This window comes from Grammomys surdaster, unplaced genomic scaffold (genome assembly GCF_004785775.1).
Source record: "Grammomys surdaster isolate TR1022 unplaced genomic scaffold, NIH_TR_1.0 218, whole genome shotgun sequence".
Taxonomy (NCBI): domain Eukaryota; kingdom Metazoa; phylum Chordata; class Mammalia; order Rodentia; family Muridae; genus Grammomys; species Grammomys surdaster.
In genome coordinates, this window is record NW_021604663.1 from 994,587 (window position 1) to 1,021,359 (window position 26,773).

Genomic DNA, 26,773 nt, shown 5'->3' on the forward strand with positions numbered 1-26,773 from the left:
CAAGTATTGCCTAAAAAATTACAAAATCAAAATTTAAGGGGGCTAAACTTTTTCCAACTAATTTAACACTTCCTAGAACAAAACTGAAAGACATTTATTTATAAGAATAAAAATATATCTTTCCAACAATGTGAAAGTCTCTATTTTCTGCTATGTAGTCAGAAGTTAATAGTCATTAGAGCTGGGAGATGGCTCAGCAAATAAAATGCTTGCTCTGTGAACATAGGAACTAAGCTCAGATCCCTAGCACTCTATAAGAGACATGTTTTGGGGAGAGGGTGCTGACACGTGTTGCAGACAGGATCTAGAGGGATCAATGGCCAGGTAATCTATCTCAGACAATGGACTCTGGGGTCAGTGAAAGACCTACCTTAAAATAAGTACTAAATAGACAGTTCAGTGAGTTAAGAACACTGGCTGCTCTTCTAGAGAACCTGGTCTGATTCCCAGCACACGACAGCCCACAATTACCTTATTTGTAATTTTAGTCCCATGAGATCTGACTCTCTTTTCTGTTCCCTGTGGGCACTGCACAGAGTACAGATATACATGCAGACAAAACATCCATACACATGAAATAAAACAGACAAATAGATAAGGTGGAGACCTAAGGAAAAAGATACCCAGTCTCATGCTCTTGTCTACACACCTACACACACACACACACACACACACACAAGAATGGTGGGGTCATTGAAGATTATAAATTGGGCACTTACAACAGAAAAAAAAATCAATAAAAACAAATCTAGAAATGATATATTTATCGTAAACAGTATTTACAGAAACAGTATTTTACAAAAAAAAAACCATTGTACACATTTTCAAATTCATAATTCTAAAACCTTTCACTGTACTTTTCTAACATTGTCCTCATCTACACAGTATCTACAATTTTTTGTAGTTATCTGTAGTATTTCATTTATTTTAAGACATTTCTACATTTATTATTTACTGTATGTATGATGTATATGGGGGGGTGCACGTTCCAGACCCTGCAAAGGAAAGTCAGGGAACAACTTTGGAGTGGAAAATTCACTCTCCTCCACTAAAGGTTTCAGGGGTTGAACTGATATAGTCAGATTTGTTCAGAAAGCACTGTCACCCGCTCGGTCATCTCAAGGACAAATTCTAAGACATTCTTTTAAGTAACACCGTAACATTTTTGAAGCTGGACATGTCTTATGAAGCTGAAGGGTGTCATGTATTGCCTTTCTTGCCTAACTACTGCTGCTGTGACCAGAGAGTTTAAATACTTTTAGTCATCTCTTCAACCAGTTTCTAGTCACAGAGGTTGTTAAGAATGCTGAAAGGTGATGGGGTAGGACAGTCTTCTCTACTGCTTGCTTAGAAGGTCATGGTCATGGTCCGTGCTCCTCTTTACAGATACAGTCACAGAAGCAGGTATCACGGCCTTCTGTGTGGCTGGAACACACCAGACTCGGGACCAGCTGCAGATATGAAGACACTGCTCTTGCTTTTCACATCAGTCAGAAACCAGGGCTGCTAAGTCAGCACTGAACTCCTACCAATATGTGGGAAACTGTGGCAACGACAAGCTAACGTGTTAAGTTTAGGTAAGATTAAGACAAAACAAACAAAAACTCAGACATTTTAGAGTTCCTGGCAATAAACTTTCAATAGCTTGGGGGAAAACATGATTATTCTTAAAAGTTGCTACATGTTGGGAATTGGTTCTAATGCTTTGTCTTAATTTAGCTCCCAAAAGTTACCTCCAGACCTGAGGGTACCTGCCCCCAGCTGGCTGCAATTAGTAATAAAGAATTGCCCTAAGCCAATGGCTATGCAGGGAGATGGAGGCGGGACTTTTAGATTGCATGGGCAAGGGACTAAGGGAGAGAGGGATAGCAACCAGAGATTGCCTTGACTTGGAGGGAGAGGGATCAGATTTAAGATTGCAGGAGAAAAATCATCCAGCAATGTAGGTATAAAGGGAAAGTGGCCCTATTCTGGTGGAGGGGAGCGGCAGTGGCTGCCCAAAGGTAACAAGGCAGCAAAGATAAAAAAATATAGATCTAGAAGATGTTGCCAGGAATACTGGAGGGGAATGTGTGCTAGTTGAGGGGAAGTTTAGAAGTGCCCAGACATTGAGCTAGTCAAGGCATATCAAAATTAGCTGATGTGTGTGTGTGTGTGTGTGTGTGTACACATGCGTGTGCATGTGCATGTTTCATTTATGAATACAGAGAGCTCTTGGGTGGGTGTGTGACCTTCTGGGACTCAAAGAGGTTTAATCATTCATTTCACCACCTCAGCTACATTATCAACACACACAACAGCACAAACTACTATGACATAAAAAACATGACTGAATACAAATAAGCTGTGAACAATGATATATTCCTTTTACCACAGAATACGATGAATAAGATTAAGTCTAGGAAAAACCTGTTAAAATGATGCTGCTTTTCAAGACAATAAATATGCTGTTTCTCTTTTCAGATTAGTATTTTGCTAATTTTCAGAGTAATATCCTGTATGAGTTAATTTTCAGTGTCTTTGTTCAATAAACTTCATACCTATCACAGCTTGCCTTTATTGCTTTTATTTTCCTAGCTTTTCATCTATTTCAGTGTTCCTTCTTCATGGCATGAAAACACGCCACTTTGAGGGACACTTTTCATTTTAACCCGATTTCTGGAATACAAAGAACCTTTGAGGCTCCTGTATCTGACAAGACTTTTCTTATAGAACAAACACACAGAGAGTATGCCAAGCATCCAACTTCATTCACTGTTCAGTACAGGGTTGTTAGGTTTGCTTCACTGTGCATGTGTGTGCCTTCCTGTCACTTCCAGTACTTTCTACTTTACATGTTTTTCAGTGATGGTATTTGGTAAATACAGCATTTATCATGCCCTAGAATTTTCTATATAAAGAATCAGGTCTGAAAAGAGTTTTAAATTATCTTCTGTTCTATATGGTGATCCTCTTATTATTATTCTAAATTTATGTGAACATATATCTGTATATGACTACCCATAGATTATAGATGAGGCCACTGGATCCCTAGTTGTGAGCTGCCTGACTGTGGTCCTTAAAAAGCAAGCTCAACTCCTTGGCAAGAGAAGCAAGCACTCTTAACTCCTGAGCCACCTCTCCAACTTTATCTTTGTTTTTTCTTGCACTGGCTATCTTTTCATGCCAAAGAGAATGGAAACGATAAAACCAAACATCCCTGGGATCTTTGTGAGCATAGGAGAAAAAACATAGTAATTTATTACTTTATGCTACTATAATTATTTTGTAGACGAACTTTAGCAAGTTAGAGGTGTCTCCTTCTACTTTTAGTTCCCTAGTGGGTGATGGGGGTCAGTTATGAATATATGGCCAAGTTCATCTTTATGCAGCTATAGACACAGTCACAATTCTGAGATTTGACCCCACTGATATGATGGACTTTGCTGACTGGCTTAGAGATGCTAAGCAACTCTTGCAAGACAGATCTATCTATCTATCTATCTATCTATCTATCTATCTATCTATCTATCTATCTACCTACCTACCTACCTATCTATATCTTGGTAAACATTACAGTAATCTACTTACATAATTAAATTCACTAAAATTTGTGAGTTATTATATTTTGGTATCTGTGACTATGGGGAGATATGAAACTTTTCCTACATTTTTCCATTCTAAATACACAAAAGTATAATCTTTTCTTTATAGGAAAGTTTTAAAATACAGCTCAGACCTTAAATTAAGAATTTGTTGCTTCTTTTCTTTTCATAATTATATTGTGATTTATTCTATTACATGTTTTGAAAATACCGTTCAAATGACATGGAAGTGTCAATTTTGTGTAGTTGTTGCTTCTTGATAATAATTTGTTTTTCAAAGAATCTATTATTCTCATATAGAATGCCTAACTTTTTGTCCTAAATTACCTCATGGAGCAAGAGATACTGGCACACACCTAAAATCTCAGAGCTTGTGAAGTGGAGACAGGAGGATTAACAGTTCAAAGTTATCCTGGGCTACGTGACACCTCATCTTAAAATGTTACTCATGTCATTCACTCCCTTCAAGAACTTTGACTAAATACAGGGTCTCTAGTATATTTTTCACCTTCTCAGATACTGGTCTTCAGTATTTTCTACTTGTTATATGTCAGCCTAATTAGAGCTTTATCTATTACACCAGTACTCTGAAAGACAAATAATCATTTTCGTTACATTTCTCTATTGTCCTTGTTCAACTTCAGTATCTTCCATCTTATATTTCTTAGTTCCTTTTTAATTACACAGAGCTTGGTTTATTTTTGATGTTTCTAAGCTTGTAAAACATTTATAAATAAGTCCTCTTTAAACAAGTTTTTAGCCTAACAAATTTTTCTGTCTTGTATTCTTTATAATCCAACTAAAAATGTTTTCTGGTTTCCTCCATATGTCTTGTCCAGTGAGTCATAGGAAGTTGTGTTACTTATTTTCAAAATATTTGGTATTTAATTCCTTCATGATCAAAGTTTAAGTTATACAATTCTCATCTTTTCATACCCTATGAGATGCACAGGTTCCACTGTAGTGCACGTAAAAGAAAATATAAAGTTTCTAATGATTAGTTAGAATATTTAACGAGGCTCAGAAGAAGGCCTAAGTGTTGAGAATAAAGTCTACCTCCTCTTCAGTCAAAAACAAAACAAAACCTACTTCTGATTGTAGAATTAATTACTGTTTATGCCTATATTTAATTTTTTGGCGCAGGTATAAAACTGTATTTATGCTGTTTCATTATCCTGATAGATTACAAAATATCTTTACCATTACAAAATATCTCCTTTATTTCCTTTTGAGAGTCTTTTATTTTACATCAATAGACACCTGCTTGCTACCTTCTAGAGATATTGTTCCCACATTTGTATTTTTAACCTCACAGTATTTCTCTTTTGGATGGTATATCTCTTGATGAGCTTTAATAAGAGCAACCTTGAAGCTCTGGGGGGCAGGGCTGAAGCTACAGCTGCTCCATTTAATAGTCTACATGTGCAACTACTCTGCCGTTCCGATGCTTCCATTCCATACTTTCTTCTCTACTATATCAGATCCAGCAGTATGTATGTTTTCTAAACTCAGATATGTATTTTTAAGGGATGCATGTGTGCCTAGTTGTATGTCTGTACCAGAGGTGTGAAGACATCAGATACCCTAGAACTAGAGTTTAAAAGTGCTTGTGTCTGACCACGTGATGCTGGGGATGCAGCCCCAGTCTTCTGCATGGGCAATAAAGCGCTCTTAACCACTAGGCCATCTCTTTAGCCTCACTGCTGTAGTATGTTCTAGAAATGCATTTTACTTTTAAACTTAACTTCGCTAACTTTCTAATTACACTTCTTAGTAATATTTCTATGGTGGCTATCATGCAGGGGAAGGTTATAATACAAATTTTAATTGTACATGATCTACTTTACATTTGCTTCTTTGCTATTTCACATAACAGAAATTTTATAACTACATAGGTCTATATATACATTGATATAATTTATGAAATCTACATTAAATAGCTATTGTCTTTTATAAGAAATACCCAGTAAGACTTTTTTATTTACTAGAATATTTACTATTACCAGTGTTAGCCATTTTCTTTTAAATAACCAATTTTTAATGACTAACATTTTTCTTTAGCCTAAAGGAACACTCATTCATATTATCTAGTGCAATCAGTTCTTGGATCTTATTTCATTTTCACTTAAGAGACAGTGTTTGCTAGTTAGATAATTCTAATTATCTAACTAACTAATAGTTACTAATAACTAATAGTTATTTTAACTTTTAGCATTTAGAAGTTATTTTCCCTTCCCATTTATTTTCTGTTAATAAAATCAGCCATTTAATATTTCATGTATACTTTTCTTTTCTCTCTGCCTTCAAGATATTTTTATGCAATACAAACAGATAGTGAAACTTAACTAAAATAAAATAAAATGAAGGCCCTCAGGAAAAAAGAATGGGCTAGTGGTCTGGGAAGCAAATATTCAAAAGCATCAAGGTTTCATTCTGAAGTAGAGTCTTTCTATGTATGAATACATGAATATATATGAATATACATGGGCTATATTTTACTTTTAAACTTTGCCTCACTAGCTTTTTAACTATTTCTAGGCAGTGTTTGGATGGTTAAATGATCTATTACACTTACTACTTTACCAGCACTTGAATTCATAATCTTCCTGTTTCAGCATTCTAAATATTGAGAATATATATATGAACCATACACAGATAAGACTGGCTGTTGGTATCTGGTGGTAAAGATCTGTTCTGATACAACTCAGTGTACACTGTCTTCTGTGTTCATTCTAAATGCTGCTGGTTGGGTATCTAAAACCCGCCTATTTATGTCTATCAACACACTTAAGAGGTTCTGAGCCATGATTTCTTCAAACTTTTTTTTTCCCAAGGTTTATCTGTTTTCCAGTTTTCTTGGATGCCAAATGTGTGTCTGTTAGACCATATGAGGAATAGTAGAGTAGCATCAACATGAAAGAAGCCAGGAAACACACATAACAGGGACCCCTTACCCTGGCCTACAAACAACAAAAAGAGCATGCAGGGAAAAACAAAACAAAATCTGGAAAACATATATATATATGAAAAGATGCGTCCTATGTAAATTAATGAACCTCATGGTCCAGGGTTGTTGTACATGTGTTTTCTTGGCATTCTAGGCCCCTGTCCATTCCTGGGACTCTTTCTTATAAACAGCTCCTATTCCACTGCCTTGTCGTGTGTCCCTGACACAGTTCTTTATTCAAGGACACAAGAAGCTAGGAACTCAGTAGGCCCCTCAAACTCTGATTTGCACCTATAGTATGCAAACCCTATCGTTCCGCTCCCATCACTTGGTTCTCTACAATAGGAGATCTCCATTGTCTTATCTTCGAATATATATTCAACAAAAATCATCTAGTTATCAAATTTATTTTATCAAGAAATTCTATATTGAAGTTTGAAAACTTCTAATTGCTTTTATTTTCCTTCTGGTATTGTCTATCTCTCCCTGTATTAGTTTATCAGAATCCTAGTGACAGCTCTTTTGAAACACCTCTGAGGAGAGGCATGGTATTTATGCCTACAATAACAACATCTACCCCATCTATGATCTGAAGTACATGAAAGGGCTTGTCCTGCAGATCCAAAGCTGCAGTATCTCCAGGACACAACAAAAAGAAATCCAAGATTAGTCCCCATAAGGATCCAGTATTGACAGTGTAGCAAAAAACAGAGGCCTAAAACAGATCAATGACTCACTGCAATGAACATTCACAAGTAAAGACATGTGGACAAAAGAGTATATACTATGTGGCATACTGTGCACACTACAGCCTACACTGCAAAATGTTCTTTGTCTTTGCTTTTTTACTCTTATTTTATGTTCTTTGGAGGGAAGCTGCAAGATTGGAGGATGGAAACAAAGGGACAGGAAAATGAGTGGGATTGGGGTGCATGATGTGAAATCATAGACAATGTCTGACTAATGACATGTGATCCTTCACATGCACACACATGAATACACTCCCACACATACAAAAAAGAAAAGAAAGATACTAAGATATGAAATCTGTCACAGCAGGTAAAAAAAAAGGGGGGAGGGTGTCACATGAAAGCCTAGTACCTGAGTTTGGTCTCTAGAATCCACAGTAGAACACAAAATTCAACTCATGAAAGTTGTCCTCTAATCTCCACAAACATGCTATAGCACATGTATGGCCTGGCACACATGTACACACACATAGGCATGCATGTCCATATGAACATGCATAAACAACAATAATTCTAAAATACAGTATTGAAAAGTTACTACATATAGTTACTGTACATAGAGAGCAAAGTAATTCAACAGGATATTTTTAAACCCGGGGCTTGGCTCAAGCACAGCATATGAAAGGTCACAATATATTAAATTTCCAAATGTCTCCCAAGTGTCATGCATGTGCAGGACTTAGAGGTTACTGAAAATAAATTACTGTGAGATAAACCTGTAATTGAGAACATAGCAAGTGTTATCAGAATATGGATGTATTATAAAAAGAATGGAGAAGTCACTCTTTTGATAAAAGTATTACTTAATTTAAAACAACTTCAAAAGCTCCAGTAAAAACAATAGATCTGATACTCGGTAACTGTTCAAAAATCACAAACTACATAATGTATAAAGGGTCTGATTTTTCTTCATTTGTTCAATGGCATTTCCTATAGCTAGAGATGACCTCAAGCTAAGTAGGACAGAAACTCCAGCACACTCAGATTTGATTGTTGATGACTCATAAGCTGTTTTCACAAAATAATGCTGACTGAAAAGAAGTGCAAAACTCACAATAGACTAACATGGTATGTTCTTATTTTATTTTTTGAGAGAGGGCCTCTTTACATAGACAGGCTGACCTTGAACTCTGAGACCTACCTGCCTCTGTCTCCAGTCTGCTCTGATTAAATGTGTGTGTGTCACTGGGTCTGGCCTCAACAAATTAAGTCTTAATTTAAAAGGTAAAACTTCATGAGAGTATCTTCTGAAACTTATCTGTTAACTCCACTTCAACTAACAGTTTACAAAAATAAATCCTTTTTCCTCAAAATGAGAAAAAAACTCGAAAGCAATTAGTATTTTAAAAACAAAGTTTAATAATCCTAAATTTTTAAACTTAGAATAAACTTTTTAAAAGGCAAAACAGAATTAAGTGAAATAACAGAAAGTTTAAAGTGATGGTGTTTTATTTTGTTGTATGTGATGGTGGTGGGGGGTTGGCGGGGGTTTGTAGACATTTCTCTAGCTCAACCCAAATCCTTGAACCTATCTTTTCCTCGGGGACTGAATGACTAAAAGGAACTAGTTTGATGCTAAATTTAAACTAAAGTAAGTTTTAAGCCTGTGTTAGATGTCTAAGTTAAATGAAGAAATATAAAAAGAGCTTATGTTAGTCTGAAAGCCTTAGAAATTAGTGGCTATAAAACTTTCAATGACATTTAAGGATGTTAAGAATATACTGTCTCGTGCTGGTTTGGGCAGCACATATACTAAAATTGGAATGATACAGAGAAGATTAGCATGGCAAGGATGACACACAAATTCGTGAAGCATTCTGTATTTTTGGGCACAGGGCAAAAGTTCCTGAACAGGACACACCAATCAATGGCTTATGATCTATGATCAAGAATTGACAAATGGGACCCCATAAAACTGCAAAGCTTCTGTAAAGCAAAGGACACCATCAATAGGACAAAGTGGCAATCAACAGATTGGGAAAAGATATTTACCAATCCTACATCTGATAGAAGGTTAATATCCAAGGTATACAAAGAACTGAAGAAATTAAACTCTAGACAATCAAATGACCCTATTAAAAAATGGGGTACAGAGCTAAACAAAGAATTCTCAACTAAGGAACCTTGAATGGCCGGGAAGCACTTAAAAAAGTGTTCAACATCCTTAGTCATCAGGGAAATGTAAATCCAAACAATCCTGAGATTCCACCTCACACCAGTCAGAATGGCTAAGATCAAAAACTCAGGTGACAGCAGATGCTGGCAAGTATGTGGAGAAAGAGGAACACTCCTCCATTGTTGGTGGGATTGTAAGCTGGTACAACCACTATGGAAAGCAGTCTGGCGGTTCCTCAGAAAAGTGAACATAGTATTACCTGAGGACCCAGCTATACCACTCCTGGTCATATACTCAAAAGATATTTCAACATACAACAGGGACACATGCTCCACTATATTCATAGCAGCCTTATTTATAATAGCCAGAAGCTGGAAAGAATCCAGATGTCCTTCAATAGATAAATGGATACAGAAAATGTGGTACATTTACATAATGGAGTACTATTCAGCTATTAAAAACAATGACCTCATGAAATTCGAAGGCAAATGGCTGGAACTTGAAAATATCATTCTGAGTGAGGTAACCCAATCACAAAAGCATACACATGGCATGCACTCATTGATACGTGGATATTAGCCCAAAAGCTCACAATACCTAAGATACAATGCATAGACCACATGAAGCTCAAGAAGAAGAAGGAAGACCAAAGTGTGGGTGCTTTGCTCCTTAGAAGGAGTATCAAGATATGCAACTAGAGCTCCCAGGGTCTAAACCTCCAGCCTGGGAACACAAAAGAAGGGACTCGTGGCTCCACCTGTATAGGTAGTTGAGGATGGCCTTGTTGGGCATCAGTGGATGAGGAGGGCCTTGGTCCCTGAAAATTTGGATTCCCTAGTGTTGGGGAATTCAAGAGCAGGGAGGCAGGAATGGGTGGATGGTGGGGACACACCCTCATAGACGTAGGAGGAGGGGGGATGGGTAAGGCGTTTTGAGGGAAAATGGGAGAGAGGATAATATTGAAAGGTAAATAAATAAAATACCCAAAAGAAAAAAACAGATAATGGATCTGGCAATTGTAGTTGAGCAGTCGAGACTTTTTGTCAACAATTTATTATGGGGCTGCGTATAATCCTCAAGGACAAGGTATTGTGGAAGAGGTTCATGGAACTCTAAAAAGACTGTTGAGACATACTGTTGCTGACACAAAGAATGATGCTGACCTGTGAGCTTGCTTAGTGCCCTGACAAGGGTGACTGGGGACCTGTTTTGGACATAAGTTCCTGACCCACCTTTGATTGATTATACCCCAGATGGGACATGCTGCCTTGCCTCAAGCTTTTAGACCTTGTGGGATAGAGAATCAAAAGAAATTATAATGTCTCTTGTATTCTTCTTAAAGGTGACCAGCTATTAGGACTCAATCATATACTGGTCTAGAAATCAATCCAATATTGGAAATAAGTCTACTTTTGGAAGACTAGATTTGGACATTGTCAGAGACATATTTGGAAGTTAGCTGTAGCTCACTATGATGTTATGATACCAAGAGATAAAGTTGGGACAGGATCTGGATTTCAAACAAGGGTTAGTGTATGTTTTAAGGCTCTATTAATTGTTGAGCTAAAATTGGTTTTGTCTCTTCTACATATTTATTGTTAAGGTGCACTGACTGTATAATTTCCAATTATGTTAGTGTGTTGAAACGTGGCATGTCTGTTACGTGGGTCTATCAATCAGCTTTTATCTTACTGCCTTGAGTATTATAAAACCTTGATTCTCTGAAAAAAAGCTTGAAAGTGCTGGAAGAAGTGAGTTAGACTTTAAGCAGAAGCAAGAGGGTAGTGGGCTTGATTATTGTTGGTATAACAGCTTTAATTTCATTAATTGCTAGCACCACTGCTTCTGCAATAGCATTGACACAAGGAGTTAAGACAACAATTTTTGTTAACCATCTAGCAAAAAAAAAAGTTACTAATGTATTGAGTATACAAAAGGATTTATATAGGTATCTGGAACAACAGATGATGCTCTATAACCCATTCAAATTATCTGAAAGAGGTTCAGGGTTCAAGAGTTAGAAGCTATCCCAAGTGTCATGACAAATATCACTGGAGTAATGTTACTTTTGAAATTCACAATGATTGTCATTATAATTAGAAAAAAGTATAAAGACACCTGTAGGATATATGGCATAGTCCTAACACCTCTCTGGGTGTGTTAACTTTGCATAGTGAGTTTATGAATTTAAAGAATGCTGCTCTGTTGAGCTTTGATGCTGCAGATAATGCCGATAAAATTACCCATGGCCTGAGGTCAATATTTCCATTTAGTCAGGAATGGCATATATAGCTTGATCAGGCTAGCCCTTCTTGTCTTGGGAATACTTTTATTCCTCCCCATTGTGTTAAAGCTTGTCTCTAACTACATCAACAGGCTGGCAGCCCAAGTACATGACTTGAAACTGATAATGGACCCCCAAATAGAGTTATTAATTTAACAGGCTGGCAAGCCAAGGACGGGTAAGATTCTGCACAGAGCCTTACTGACCTACGACAGAAATGCATTGCTTTTGATTATTCATATTCCATAACAGGTAAGGAAGGCATGCTTGTTAGAACCACCTAAGACAGGCTCGGTCTTGCTAATGAAATCAAAAAGGGGGGAGAGGTGGAGAGCCTTTGGGGCTGCTTGGCAAGAAGCTGATATGGGCCAAGGACAAGAAAGCGGGCTGCTTGGCAGGAATATGACATTGACCAAGGACGAGGAAGTAGGTTTCAGGCAGGAATCTGACATTAGGCTAGAACAAAGAAGTAATCAAAGGCAGGAATCTAAATTTTAGGCTAAAACAAGGAAGTAGGCTTCAGACATGAAAATGACCTTGGGCTAGGGCAGGAAGTAGGGTCAGATACTTTGGTCATCCTGATAAGCCTTTAGAAACAGTGATCACGGGAGTGTTCATGTAATTGGGTTTAATGCCTTGCTTTTTCTTTGACTATTTGTGTTTATTGTATGGCTTATTCCTTGACTATTTACATCTATTGTATTGCTAGTTCCTCAACCTAGAACTGACCTTAATAGATGCATGTAATCAAAATGGTATAAAAGCATAAAGGAAGAAGGGGATGTAGGATAGGGAGCTCTAGGGAGGGAAAATGGGGAAAGGGGATGACATCTGTACTGTAAATAAATGAAGTATCCAATAAAATAAGAAGGAACTATAAAAAAATACACTGTCTCTCAAATTAATAATACAGTGAAAAGGAAAATCTACAATAACCCAAAGGACTCTTAGTATAGTAAATAGATTTTAACCCTAAAGGGCTAACCAAAAAACAAAGCAGTCAGAAAACAGCTTGGGTGTGGGGGTAGGGATTCCTTCCATCAGAAAACCAAGCATATTCTAGCAGCTTAATACAAGTCTTAGTTTTAGTATTAAGGTCACTGGTGGAACCACTGCTTTCCATATCAAGAAAGCAGGTAATTAGCACTCCTGGCACCATCCCTTAGCACCAATGCACACAATAGATACACAGTAATGGCTCTCAAAGCTCAGGCTCTGTTACAGCAGAGCTCCACTGATGTGTCAGAGTCACACTAGCTTCTCTATTACACAAGCATACATTTACTGCTCAGCCAGACACCTATAATTAAGCACAAGAGGACTATAATGCTAATATTCAGGCTAGCTTGCAAGTTAGCCCCCCCCATAAGGATGATTGCCTTTCATTTTAAAGTTTGAAGTAGTTACAGTTCACTTAGTTTTGATTACATAGCAATTAGATATGCAAATACACAGATCCAGAAAAATACATTTTCAGGCTTCAAATTGTGAGCAATCAGGCCCATTCTCTTCTCTTGTACATACAAGCAAACTCATTAACCAACTATTGTCTCAAAGCATCTCTGCTTCAAGCTCTCCCACCCGTTTGGTAACGTTATAAACATCCCAAACACATGCAGCTGCTACCTCTTTTGGTGACTTCCTAAATGTGTATTCAGGAGCACGGAAAATTACCAAAGAGAAAAGAGCCTACATACCCTAGCATCAATACCAAGTTACTGTGGTTGGATAATGTACAACTTACTATAAAACTTATTTAAATTACTTTTTAAAACACTCAGCTTTTTGAGTGTATATTATTTTAGCTCATGTTTATAATTAAAACATAATAAATAGGTTAAGTTGAACAACTGTCTTTGAGGCCAGCAAGAGCTGTTTAGTTAAGTTCAAGGCTAGTCTGAGCTATGGAGCGCAAACCTGACTTAAAAAAAAAAAAATTCCTATTAAATGATACCAATAATTAATACACTGAAAGAAAAAACACAAAGAAAAAAATTATGGTCCAACAAGAAAGTTCAGCAGGTAAAGGTGCATGTCATATAAGCCTGGCAAGTTGAGCTTGGTTCACAGAACTAAAATAAAGATGTAACAAAATAACAAACTCCAAAGTTCTCGTTGATACAGACAATAGACATACAGGCAGGCATGCATGCATGCATGCGTGCGCGCGCACACACACACACACACACACACACACACACACACACGCACGCACGCACGCACGCACGCATTCAAACACACACGCATTCACGCACCTCATGGTATAAACATACTATTCACAGAAATACAGAGCCAAAAATAATAACAAATAAATTAAATGCTATAAACTACTACTAAATAATCTAGCCACTTGACTGAAAACCATTTAAAGCTTTATAAGTTCACATTACAACATTACCTTGTAGAGAATCGTGCAGTATGAAGAGAAGATTAAAAAAAAAACTTACACATGAGCTGGAAAATTATTATAATCACTCATATTATCTACAAAACATCCCTACCTTTTTGCTGATAACATGGGAATTAGTAACTTCAATTTAAGTTTCAAATTTCAACTTTATGCTATAGGGAAAAATATGGCAATCAAAATTCTTAACCAACTGACTAAAATAAAAGAGCCAAGCCTACCCTTTTAACTGCTAAATGATACTAATGGGAAAAAAAAATCACTTTTGAAAACATTCTTGCCAAAACAGGCGGCTTGAATTTTAATCATCAGAAAATAGAAAAGCTATCAAATCATTTAAAATGAAGGCCAATAGCCTATTTTAAGTAGGAGACTAGAGAAGCACACAAATGCTGTTTGTGATGTGGATTGAACTGGGCCGGGGGAAGAAATACAATAAAAAAAATTAGAGAAATCTGAATCCAGAAAGTCTACTGGGCAAGGGCATAACACAGTATGAAATCTTTAGAGTTTAATAAAAGTACCTTTTAAATTTTTTTCATTATTTTTAAGTTCTCTCTGTGTGTATGTGTGTGTACCTGTGTGTACACATCTATGTGCACAAGAGTACTGACACCTATGGAGTCTAGGAAAGGGCATCAAATATCCTGGAGTTACAGGAAGTTGTGAGCCACCTAACATGGAGATGGATGGATGGATGGATGGATGGATGGATGGATGGATGGATGGAGATAAGACAGAAACACAGATAGACAGACAGATAGACGATAGGTAGATAGAAAGAATGAATTTGATCTGTCTTAAAGAAAAGCAACAGGAAATTGCAATAGAAGTATTTCACAGCTTAAAAACTAAATAAAAAAGATACAACTACTAGGGTAGACTGAGAGGCTCACTAGATTCATGAAACTGCCTAACAATATGCTGTTAGCATGGCTTAAGATGCTTTCTAACTAACGTTCTTCGTTGCAGGATTATGGATAGAAAAATCAAGCAATACAGTACACGATATAGACAAGTGGCACTTTCCTATTAATTCTGTCACTTCTAAACAGGACATTCTAGAAAGAAAACGTGCCATATATAACCAAACTACAAAGGTACTCAAATATTCCTTAGCTGACTGTAATCCACTCAAAGCTTTAACTTTTAAAGGCTCATTAAGAGGACCTAGTGATAAAAATGGACTCTCTCTTTACTGAAATTCATGCCTGATTTCACTAGACATGGACAATTAACTTATCCCGTGATTAGATCCATGGCAGAGTAATTTAAGTTTTATAGGTTACTTAAAATGTGACTTCATTTTAATAAACAAAAGAAATTCTCGTTTGGGTTCATCTTTTTACCCCTTAAAAACTGTCTCCCAATTTTAAGGGTTGTAGATCAAAGTAAAATAATTATTTAAAATCCTCTGAGTCCTTGATTCCATAGTGAACATGTAAACAGAGAAGGAGCTAAATAACCTAATCAATACTCTAAAGATACTCTCTTAATTTTGAAACAAATAAGAGGGGGAAAAGCAGCAAACACAAGCCCCATAAGAACTAGTTAACAGCCTTAAAATACTAGGAGAGCATGCCACAAGTTATACTATAGCCTGTAAACAGGTTAAGTCAAGCATGCTTACAAAACCTTGACAGCATTTCCCACTGGCTAATTTTATCTGCTGACAACGTTTAAAATAAGGTTAAATTGTCTTAAAAGTCCATTTCTCTGAAAGCTAATTTTACTGCATTTAACAAAGAGATTGTCTCCAGTAAATTTGATTTTTCTTAAAAGTGTTTTTAAAACCATAGATGCTTTGAAAAGAATTGATTTAGTCTTTTGCAGAAGAATAAATGTTAAGATCTCAATCTGAAATATCTCCCATAGGTTCGTATATGAACACTTGCCTACCCCTCCACCCATTACATGGTGTGGGGGGGGGGGATCTGGAACCTGTAGGAGGTGAGGTATAAATGGCACAGACTTCTGAGGTGGGAGATTTAAGGTTGATCACTAGTTCCTCTTTCACCTGACTTCTTTTTACCCTTTGGAAGAAATGTGAAGAGCAAGCCACACCTGGAATTTTCCAAGATGGATGCTGTGATAAGACTATATCCCGACCGGGAGGTGGTGGCGGTGGCGCACGCCTTTAATCCCAGCACTTGGGAGGCAGAGGCAGGTGGATTTCTGAGTTCGAGAGTTCGAGCCTAGCCTGGTCTACAGAGTGAGTTTCAGGACAGCCAGGGCTACACAGAGAAACACTGTCTCAAAAAACCAAAAGACTATATCCCCTGACCAACAGACCTTCTTTCCTAAAGTCACATTTGTCAGTTATCTGACTACAGGGATTTAAAAGGAACTAATACAGTAGGTTTTTTTTCTGCTTTAACAACCAACTACTTCCAAAGCTCAACAAGACATCATGTCTTCACTTGAGCAAAAATACAGGATGAAAGTATGCTTACTTTTGGTTACTATTGGTATGATGAAACACCATGACCAAAAGAAATTTGGGGAGGAAAGGATTTATTTCTATCACAGCTCCATATAATAGTTTATCATCGAAAGCAATGAGGCCAGGAGCTCACAAGAAGCGGGAAGTTGGAAGCAGGAGCTGATGCAGAAACCATCGAGAAGTGCTGCTTACTGGCTTGCTTGCTTGCTTGCTTGCTTGCTATGATCTGCTCAGCCTGCATTCTTAGAGAACCCAGGACCACCACCCCAGGGATAGCACCATCCACAATAGGCTGGGTCTTCTTCCATCAATCACTACTTAAGAATATGCCCTACATCTGGATCTTATGGGGGCATTCCTCAACTGAGGTTCTCTCCTTTCAGGTAACTCCACCTTGTGTCAGGCTGACATAAAACTAGCCAGTGCATAAGTAAATCAAGTTATTATCTGTCAGCTACACAGACACTGGCACTGTGAACTATGGCAAAAGACACTGAGGCACGGAAATATGTTATTAATTTAATGTGTTATTAATACTAAGGCCAGAGGACTGCTGAGATAGTGGATGTAAAATTTTAATTTTAGTTTTTTTGATGCTTAAATCACATTTTAATTTTTAGGGAATGACAGAACATGTTTATGAGCTAAAACAACAACAAAACTTTCTTGCCACGGTTAGTATTTTTAAAAAACTATACTATAAAATCATTCTCAAAATAGCAACCTGGCTTTAATCACATTATAGAACCCTCCCAGCACACAGAAAATCCTGGGCCTCCTTTTCATGACTAAAAACACTTCATTCCATTTCAAGAATGTCATCTAGAGAAGAACCATGCAGTAAGCATAGCCTTTCTACACTCATAGCTGTCTTCATTTTCACTCTGTCTTTTTTATGTGTACCAGTAGGTTGCTCCATGACATGGGTGTACCAGAGTTTAAGCATTCACTTGCAAGATGACATCTGGGTTATTTCCAATACAGAGCTATTGTGAAGAAAGTTGCTAGGGAACTTTCTGGATAGGTTAAGCATATTTTCTTTAACACAAAGAAACATGGTGCTGACTGGATGGTTACAAATTGTATATACACATTAAAATACCATACCGTACCTCGTAAATGTATCAATTATGAGCCAGCTAAAAATAAAATTTTTATTTATAAAAGGATCAAAGAACTGACTATTCAAAGACATGAATCTTATTTTATTACGAATAAAATTTCTAAGTGGGTTATCTGAGGCTTCATTATCATCTGTGACTTCCCTCAATTTCTTCCATGGCTGTCAAGTTATTTTAAAAAAAAAAATAATAATTAACATGACATTAAACAACTGCTTCCAAAAGGAAAATAAATTTTAATATAGCATTCAACTTTGTCTTCAATGCCAATACAACTTCTCCAACCATACCTCAAACTTTTTTTTTTACTATGGCAGATGAAGCACCTCACCTACCCACAGTCAATCTTGTTTCTAATTTCTGGAAATTCATCATCTAGTATCCATAAAACCCTCAATCTATGAGAGAACTCATTAGTTCTTGGATTTATTAACAGCATAATCTACAAGCACAGTGAAGCCATATTGCTATCTTTGCTGTCAATAACCAACCAGCCCATTGGTAAAAGCTATTTTAAGGTAAAAAGTCTTAAAAGATGGTATTAACTACAAGAGGTAATAATTACTAAGTAACAATCATCTATAGTATTATAAACAGAAATATCAATTTTTACCGTAAGGATGATTAAGACTAGTCAGGTTCTTTCAAATTAGGTAACAGCAGAATTGGACAGTCTCAGTTTTATAGCAACTGATCCATTGTCATAGCTAAATACTACTATTCAAGCACATTTGACGTAAAAACCCACTTAAATGAGAAAAATCTTTTAACTTTTCCTACTCACTACTTCATCTTGTCAAAATTATCAATAAACCCAGTGTGGTGGCTCACACATGCCTTTATTCCCAGCACTTAGGTGAGTGGATCTCTGAGAGTTCAAGGACAACCAGCAATACAGAGAGCCCTGACACAGCTTGGGGTTGGGGGGAGGATACGGCCTACTGGTTAGGTTCCCATACGGCCTGTGGATGGTACCACATCCCATGTAATGCAGGCAACATAACTCAGTGAGTCATCAAAAGTGAAGGTTTGGGGGGCGGGGGGAGCTGGAGAAATAGCTCAGTGGTTAAGAGCATTTCCTGTTTTTCCAGAGGACCTGGGCTCAATTCCCAGCACTCACCTGGAGACTCACAATGGTCCAGAACTCCAGTTCAAGAATCTAATACACCCTCTGCTTTTTACACCAGGCTCACGCAAGGTGCACAGACATACATGAAGGCAAAACATTCATGTATATAATATAAAAATAAATACATTTTTAAAGAGTGACATTAACATGTAAAGGGGATGTGGTAAGAGAACTAGGCTAAGTAAAAAGAGATAATTTAGGGCCAATAAGACCAAGTTATATACTTATATGAAATAGTCAAAAAAAAAAGTATAAAATATACTTTTTAAAAAGTAACCAAAAAAAGTAACAAATAAAGATGGGAGTGGATTCTCATGTGATACAAAGGAAGGAATGAGAAACATAAAGCATGAAAAAAGGCCTTTTCAACTAAGAATGATTCTCAGAGGGAGTCAAAACTTACCCAATCTAAGGCATAATTATATACAATCCAATTTTCCCTGATGCCTGTAAAAGATGCTAAGTCTCCTATATAACACATAGAAGTTTAATTCTGTTGGTAATGCAATGGATACACACACACACACACATTTCTGAATATAGGACAAGCACAAAAGACATACACTAGACCATTGTATGTATAACAGCAGATTAGATGTAATTGAATGGTGACATACCACAAGTGAATGTTATATAGTTATTAAAGGAAACTGCTATCTGTATAGATGTGTTCCTTTTAAATGCTGTCGATTAATGGTGTGAAGTCAAACATAGTAACAAAGCAAGGTGTAGAAAATACTGAGTATGATGTCATCTACGGAACCGGTGGGAAATGATACACCTGAGCAGACACACCCAGCACGTGTGTGACTGTTCCATAACCACACACACGACAAGGAGGGGGTGAAAGGACTGGGCTAGTGGGATGGGTTAGTGGGAACAAGTATCTGCTGCCAAGCCTAGGCACCTGGGTTCATTCCCTAGGCCTCACAAGGTGGAAGGAGAGAAACAAGCCCAGCAATATGTCCTCAGATTACCACATGAGCATGGTGGCTATACCCCACTCCCATACATGTAATAAAAATTTTTACAAAATAAAATTAAAGAAAAAATTCAAATGTGAAAATCTGCCCAATGCTAAAAGACAGAATAGGTAAACAGGATAAAAGCAAAAATTCTCTTAAAATTTTCCAACAAGACAGATTTGATTTTGAAAGCTCATGAATATTTAAAAACATAAATCAAGATACTAGCTTAAGCAATTCCTAAAACATGAAACCAAGTACAGAAAATGAATTTTTCCATGGACATACATGATGTTACTAACTACTACTATTCTGAGTATTTTAAGGCATACTGATTTATACATATAGTCAGATAAATACTAAGATTTATAAATAAATTGCTTTCATTGTCAACATCAGCAGCTAGTGTTTTTCCTGTTACCAAAATTGTTTTATCTTAGCATGGAACAAATGAATCATCTTTTTACATCAATGAGAGAAAAAACAACATACAATGAAGTGAAACACATCATAACCGTTAATATGCATTCACAGTGATAAGGAAAAGAAAAGCAAGCCTTGTTCTTCACCTTTAGAGCATTTCTGAGAACCAATTCACTATGTAAGAGCTAGTGAATACAAAACTGAGCCTTCCTTCAAACTTTTAACATAAAAACTCTTATCTTGCTAGTAGAAAACAGAACCTGTTTTGCAACAAGTAAAAAGTTGAGAAAATAATCAGGTTTGCTTACATCATAGATAAATCAGACTTAATATATGGAACAAAAATGAAGACAGTAAAGATCTTAATGACTACACTCTTCTCATTACAAATATCCAAGAAATACATGTGACAACTATATAAAATGCTACCATGAAAAGGTAACCAGCCAACGAATTCTCAGAACTACAGTCCCTCACATAAAAGGCCCTGTTCCTTCCTCCTCCACTGCCCTACCTGCCACTCTAAGGAAATGTACCATGACTTTCTTACCTGTCTCACTCATCCTTCTTAATAAAGCCCATTTCTGCTTTTAAAAACTTCACAATTGAGTATAGCTCAGTGGTAGATAAGACATCTTGGGTACATTCCTCAGTACGCCAATAAATCAAATAAATGTTTGTAAAATGCAGTAAGTCCTTTTGATAAGGTCTTTTTATAAACAGTAAAGGGAAAACAGGGAGAATGGAGCTGAGTAAAAGAATGGCTTAAGTGGTTCTCAACCTTCCTGACGTTGCAGCCCTTTAACACAATTCTTCATGTTGTGGTAACCCCCAACCATGAAATTATTTCTCTACTACTTCCAAACTGTAATTTTGCTACTGTTATGAACTGTAACATATTTGGAGATAGAGGTTTGCCAAAAAAGGTAAAAACCCTAAGTTGAGAAACACTAGCTTAAGGGCTCTATCATTCAATCATGATGAAGATGACATTCAAATGCACATATTTATGGATTGTGGGGGTTTTGTTTTGTTTTGTTTGAGATAGGGTTTCACTGTACAGATCAGGCTGCCCTAAAACTGACAAGAGATCTGCATGCCTCTCTGCCTGTGTAATGCTGGTGTTAGAAGGGTATGCTAACATGCCTAGCCCTGGATATAATTTCAACAAGCATTTTAAAAATTACATTTCTGGAACATGAACTTTACTGAGTGCATATTTGGTGACAAAAAGAAAAATTAACATATTACCAAGTCTATTTTGGAGCTACCTAATACAATATTTAAAGTTGAAACTATATGCCCAGAATTTACTCCTCAAATAACTTAACATGCAGTGGGGAGATATGGGAAGGGCAATAACAAGTGCCTTTCTGAAAGAAGTGGTGGTGGTGTGGTTGGCAGAAAAGGAACAGTCCATTAGGCAGCTGATTGTCCTGCTGTTTCAATTTTTTCCACAATGAAAAGATGTTTTAAATATTCATACCTGTGCTTAAGGTATTATTTACTGAGAACAGAGTATTCAACAGAATCAATAAAACAAGTTCTTTGGAGCTGTCTTTGTGTTAGATAATTGTGCCACTAGCTGTTAAAACCACTGAGACAGAGACAACTGTTAATCCATCATGAAAATGCAACTAGCAAAATCCATAAGAGTTTTTGAGAACTAATGGAATATACCAACTCCAAACTAAACTAATTTATCTCTTTCAAAATGTTGAAACAACTGTAACTGTCCATAAAAAAATGTTTTAAATAAATAAGTAGGGGGGGGCACCTCAACCCTTAGACCCTTAAAAAAGGAGGAAATTTTAGTTTGTGCATACTGTTAATATTACTTGGAATTTATACAGGTAACACCTTCTTATCCCTCAGCATATAGCTTCAACTACTTGGTAAAATGGCAAAGGACAGACTGTAATACTGCAGGAGAAATCTAAAATTACAAATTAGCACAATCTACTTTACTGTCTGGTAAAAGATATGTATATATGAACAATTATTTGAACAACCTAGAAAACATCCCCAAACTGTCAAAAGTAGTTTCTAGAACAATGGTTTTGGTTTTTAATTATATTTAGTGTTTGTTTATGTGTGTGTGTGAATGTGCCCATATGTGGAGGTCAGAGCATATCTTGTCAGAATCAGTTCTTTCTTTTATCATCGGAGACCCAGAGATCCAATTCAGGTTGCCAATCTTAGCAACAATGACTGAAGTTCATGTGGCACTTTCCAATTCTCATACAGTAGTACATATTTACAAAATAAGTTACAGAAAAAGCAGAAGAAAGTTAATCAATCTAATAAACTGCTACTGTAAGAAAATATTTCACTTGAGATAAATATGACCATTTAAGAATGTTATCTTAGAGATGATCTTATAAATGTTACACTAAATACAAAATTCAAAAATTGTACTATGTTTTCTATTACATAATATACCTCTGTCATAATCACAAAAAATACTATACTTCCTTAGTTTTGTCTTTTAAAAGCACAGCTCTACATAAGACAAAATAGTCAAATACACATTAAAAAAAAAGCCAAAGTTAACTTTAAAAATTAAAGCTTGTATCAGTTTTGTGTGAGTTTTGACTTAAAAGCCCACATTCCAAAGAAAATGGCATGACACAGCTGAATTTGCCCAAGGAGATAGGTAGTCTTGTACTTAGAGCAGTATTTTGCTCAATACAAGGGAATGAATGCATTACTATATCCCTTTAAACCTAAAATCCTGTGAGAAAGGAACAGTGCCAGGAACAGTGCCACTGACGAGCTCCTGAGACTGACATACAGCCTGAATCAGGTATTACATAAAGGCTGGTGCTATAAGCCACCACTATCAGCAGTCCTAGAAGGCTGGCAGACCTACCATACAGCCTCCTTCACAGTGAGCAGGATTCTAAGATGGCTAAGTTTGCAAACTCCTGTAGGACAAACTTAACTAACCTAGCCTCATCAACTCTAAACATTCCATCATGGGAAGATTTGACTAAACGACTAAACAGGATGAGGTGTGAGACAGGAATTCACAGGCTTGGACACTTTGTTCCCTCCAGTTTATGAGGAAAAGAAACCATTTTCTTATGAGGAAAGAACCTATAGATATATAGGCTGATAATAGAAATCTTAAAAATGTTCCCACCAAGACTTCCTTTTTGGAAGAAAAATTTTTCCCCATAGAGTAACTGTCAGTCCATAAAATTTAAAAGGACCTAGTTATATACAAAAGACAGTTGTGTTCAAGGACTTAAAACTAATTTCTCTAGTATTATGGATTCTGTTCAAGAACACAATTTTCTATTAGAAAACTTAAGATTAAGTCCTTGAGGAGGGATTCTGAATATCAAGGGAATTACTGAATAAGTTGAGGTTCCCTAGTTAGAAATTATCAAGTATTCCAAATTATCTAAAACATTTCTGACTGTTTACATGTTATAAAATTCTGTAACTGCCAACACATAATAGGTGGTCGTCAAAAAAGCAAGTAAACAACACAAAACTGTACACACTACAAGGTATATGTGAAAAGTATACAAAACATAAATGTTTATATTGGGTCTTATCCCCAATACATATTTGAATATTTCATTTTTTAAATCCATCATTCTAAGTTTTCAGATGAGTAATAATCTGCATACGATACTATGATTCATTATGAGTGTATATGTTCTTCACTTCCTGGCAACACAGCTCTCATTTAGTATCTTTATATACTAATGGGGTAATTGATAACTAAAGGTTATGGGACAGTCTCAACATATGAGTGGGTTGCCATAGAAACCAACATCATTTTAATTTAAAAAGTTGATGTTTTCTGGTTTCTAGAAATAGGACAGGAAAGGGAATGAAAGATGACTTTATCGAGACTGGAGAGATGGCTCAGCTGTGAAGAGCGCTGAGTGCTCTTCCAGAGGTCATGAGTTCAATACCCAGCAACCACATGGTGGCTCACAACCATCTGTAATGGGATCTGATCCTCTCTTCTGGTGTGTCTGAAGAGAGTGAATGTGTACGCATATACATAAAATAAATAAATAAATAGTTTTTAAAAAGATGACTTTATCACCAATGGCCAATGATGTCACCAACTGTCATTCCCCAGAGAAGCCTCATAAAAACTCATAAGGAGCTCAACAACTACAAAATCCTGGCACTCCCAGAAGAGGGCATGGAAACTCTACCTTATCCCATGTCTCACTCTGGGTGTCCATTCTATATGGCTTGTTCATGCGTATCCCTTCAATAACCTTTAACAGCAAACAGGCAAGACTAAATAAAATGTTATTCTGAGTAGGTCACTCTAGAAAATTAATCAAACTTGAGAGGGAGATTAGAAACATGCCTTAGAGCTGAACAGAAACGAAAGGTGGGCTGTGCTTGGTTTCTGCAGTGACATTCACTCCTGGAACTTCTGCGATCCGATATAATCTCCAAATAGTGCTCAAATTGAAGCAAATTATCAGTAACTGCTCCCTAGAGACATGAGTATTGATTATGAGTGTCAGAAGTCCCTAGACATCTAATATCAGGGGTCCTCAGTGTTCTGACAGTATGAAAAATACTGTCACCTATGAAAAAGTAAGAAAGCATGAAAGAATTTAATAAAATGTTCAATTGGCTTCCTAAGTTCATATGTTGCAGCATTTCTGTGGTAGTTGCTGTTGGAAATGCCTTAGAGTAAAATGTGAAACATCAAATGATACAATGCATGCTTCATTTCAAGTTCTGACTACCACTTTTCTGGCAAATCATTCAAATTCCCTGACAAAAGTGTCCTCACATATAAAATGCAAATGATAAAACCAATATTAGTTGAAAAAATGTGTGTCAAATATTGAGAAAAGAGTTAATGAAACGTACACAAAATAAATCAGACTTAATTACCACAAAGTAGCTGATTTTCACTTATAACATATTTTCTGACAATGCTGTTACCATAAGCATACTCAGCTAGAGGGCACAGAAACACTGCTATCCATCCATATGCTGCTCAGGACAGACAAGACATTCCTGATAGTATTCTAAGTTCTATCAGTTCCTGCCCATGGTTTCTGTTAAGTAGTCCTGCAGGATACTTGAATTTTACATCAAAACAAAAACCAGCCCTGGTAAGCCCAATAATAATAAATTATTAGCAAAGTAAGAAAAAGAAAAGAAAATTGACATATTAACTCACATGCTTAAATTAAACCAGCATCTTAGTATTACATGCTACTATCTATCTTCCAGGAATATTGAAAGTACATAGAGCTTGCAATCATCACTGTTTAGAGAGACATGTCTACATCATTCTTTTATGACTCAGAACTACAGGGCTAATCATTTGTGAGTGTATTGTCTAATCCTTAATGACAAGTATTCACTAAATAGCAAGGAAATTCCATAAAAGACAGTATGTGTTGTGTTTAGAGAAGGATTCAGGCAACAAAAATTATTTCTATTGTAACATTTTTGTTCAAAGTACAAAAAGCAGTAAGAAAATTAAGGTTGCTTTTCTAGCTTTGTTAGTATTTTAACATACATAGATAACGGGTTTAAAGCTAGACAAATTTCCTTTGTAACTATTAATACAAACTCATCATTCTTATTATTATTTATGTCAGTACTTACCTGTTTGTTATGTCGTTACCAAACAGACAAGTACTAAATGAAAACACCTTCCCTTTTCACTTCATTATCAACACTTTTTAGAAAGCACATCAGGGTTGGAAAAAACGTCTCGGGGGTAAAATTCAAGAGTGAGGAACAGTTTGGATCTTCAGAACCCATGTGAAAGTCTTGTGGGTGTAAGATCCACTCATAATACTAATTCACAAGAAATGAGGACACAGAGAATTCCTGGAGAGATTCAGGTAACTATACTAGCTTGTATCAACAAATGGGAGACCAGGAATCAATATATAAGGTGGAGAATTTAAATGAGAGATCCTGACACAATACATAAGGTTGAGAGCAATTAACGAAGACATAAGAAAATATTAGCCACATAGAAACAATTTAAGTTAACAGGTCAATCCATAGCATTTAACAACACTGAAAATGTATTCTGCAGCTCAACTCATTTTCAGGTGTTCTCATTTATTTTACTATTGTTTTCTATATCTATATAACATATATATATATATGTATATTCTGTATATGTATGGCACATGTGATAATACATATTTTATATATATATATATACACACACACACATATATAACATATATACACATATATACACATATAACGTGTATAATCTCCAAAGTTTCATATCTCAACAGATAACAGGAGAAAATAAAATGTGGGAACTGTTTTTACCAGTAAGGTTAAGAATTAGAAACTCCAAACAATGGTGAAACCCCTACAATGACATGGAATACTCAGAAGTAACAAGACAACAGGAAATACTACCATTTACAAAAGTAAAATAATTGTAGCCTTCTCCTACACTGCCTCTAGCCTGTAGTTTAAAACAAAATATATTGTCATTATCCTTTATTTGAGTACTTGCTAATATACATCTCCCTGTCCTAAGTGCTTTGCACTTGTAATGTGTTTAACCCTCACCACAATGCTATACAAGGCAGAATCAAGATTCTAACCTAAGGAATCTGAGTAAT

General features: G+C 36.3%; 1 protein-coding gene and 1 pseudogene across 4 annotated transcripts in view; one reads left to right on the top strand and one right to left on the bottom strand.

Annotated features, from left to right (window-relative positions):
• Qki (QKI, KH domain containing RNA binding) overlaps positions 1 to 26,773 on the bottom strand; it is a 111,828-nt gene that overhangs the window by 36,549 nt on the left and 48,506 nt on the right. The window lies entirely within an intron of this gene.
• On the top strand, positions 9,009 to 9,107 carry LOC114625493 (annotated as a pseudogene).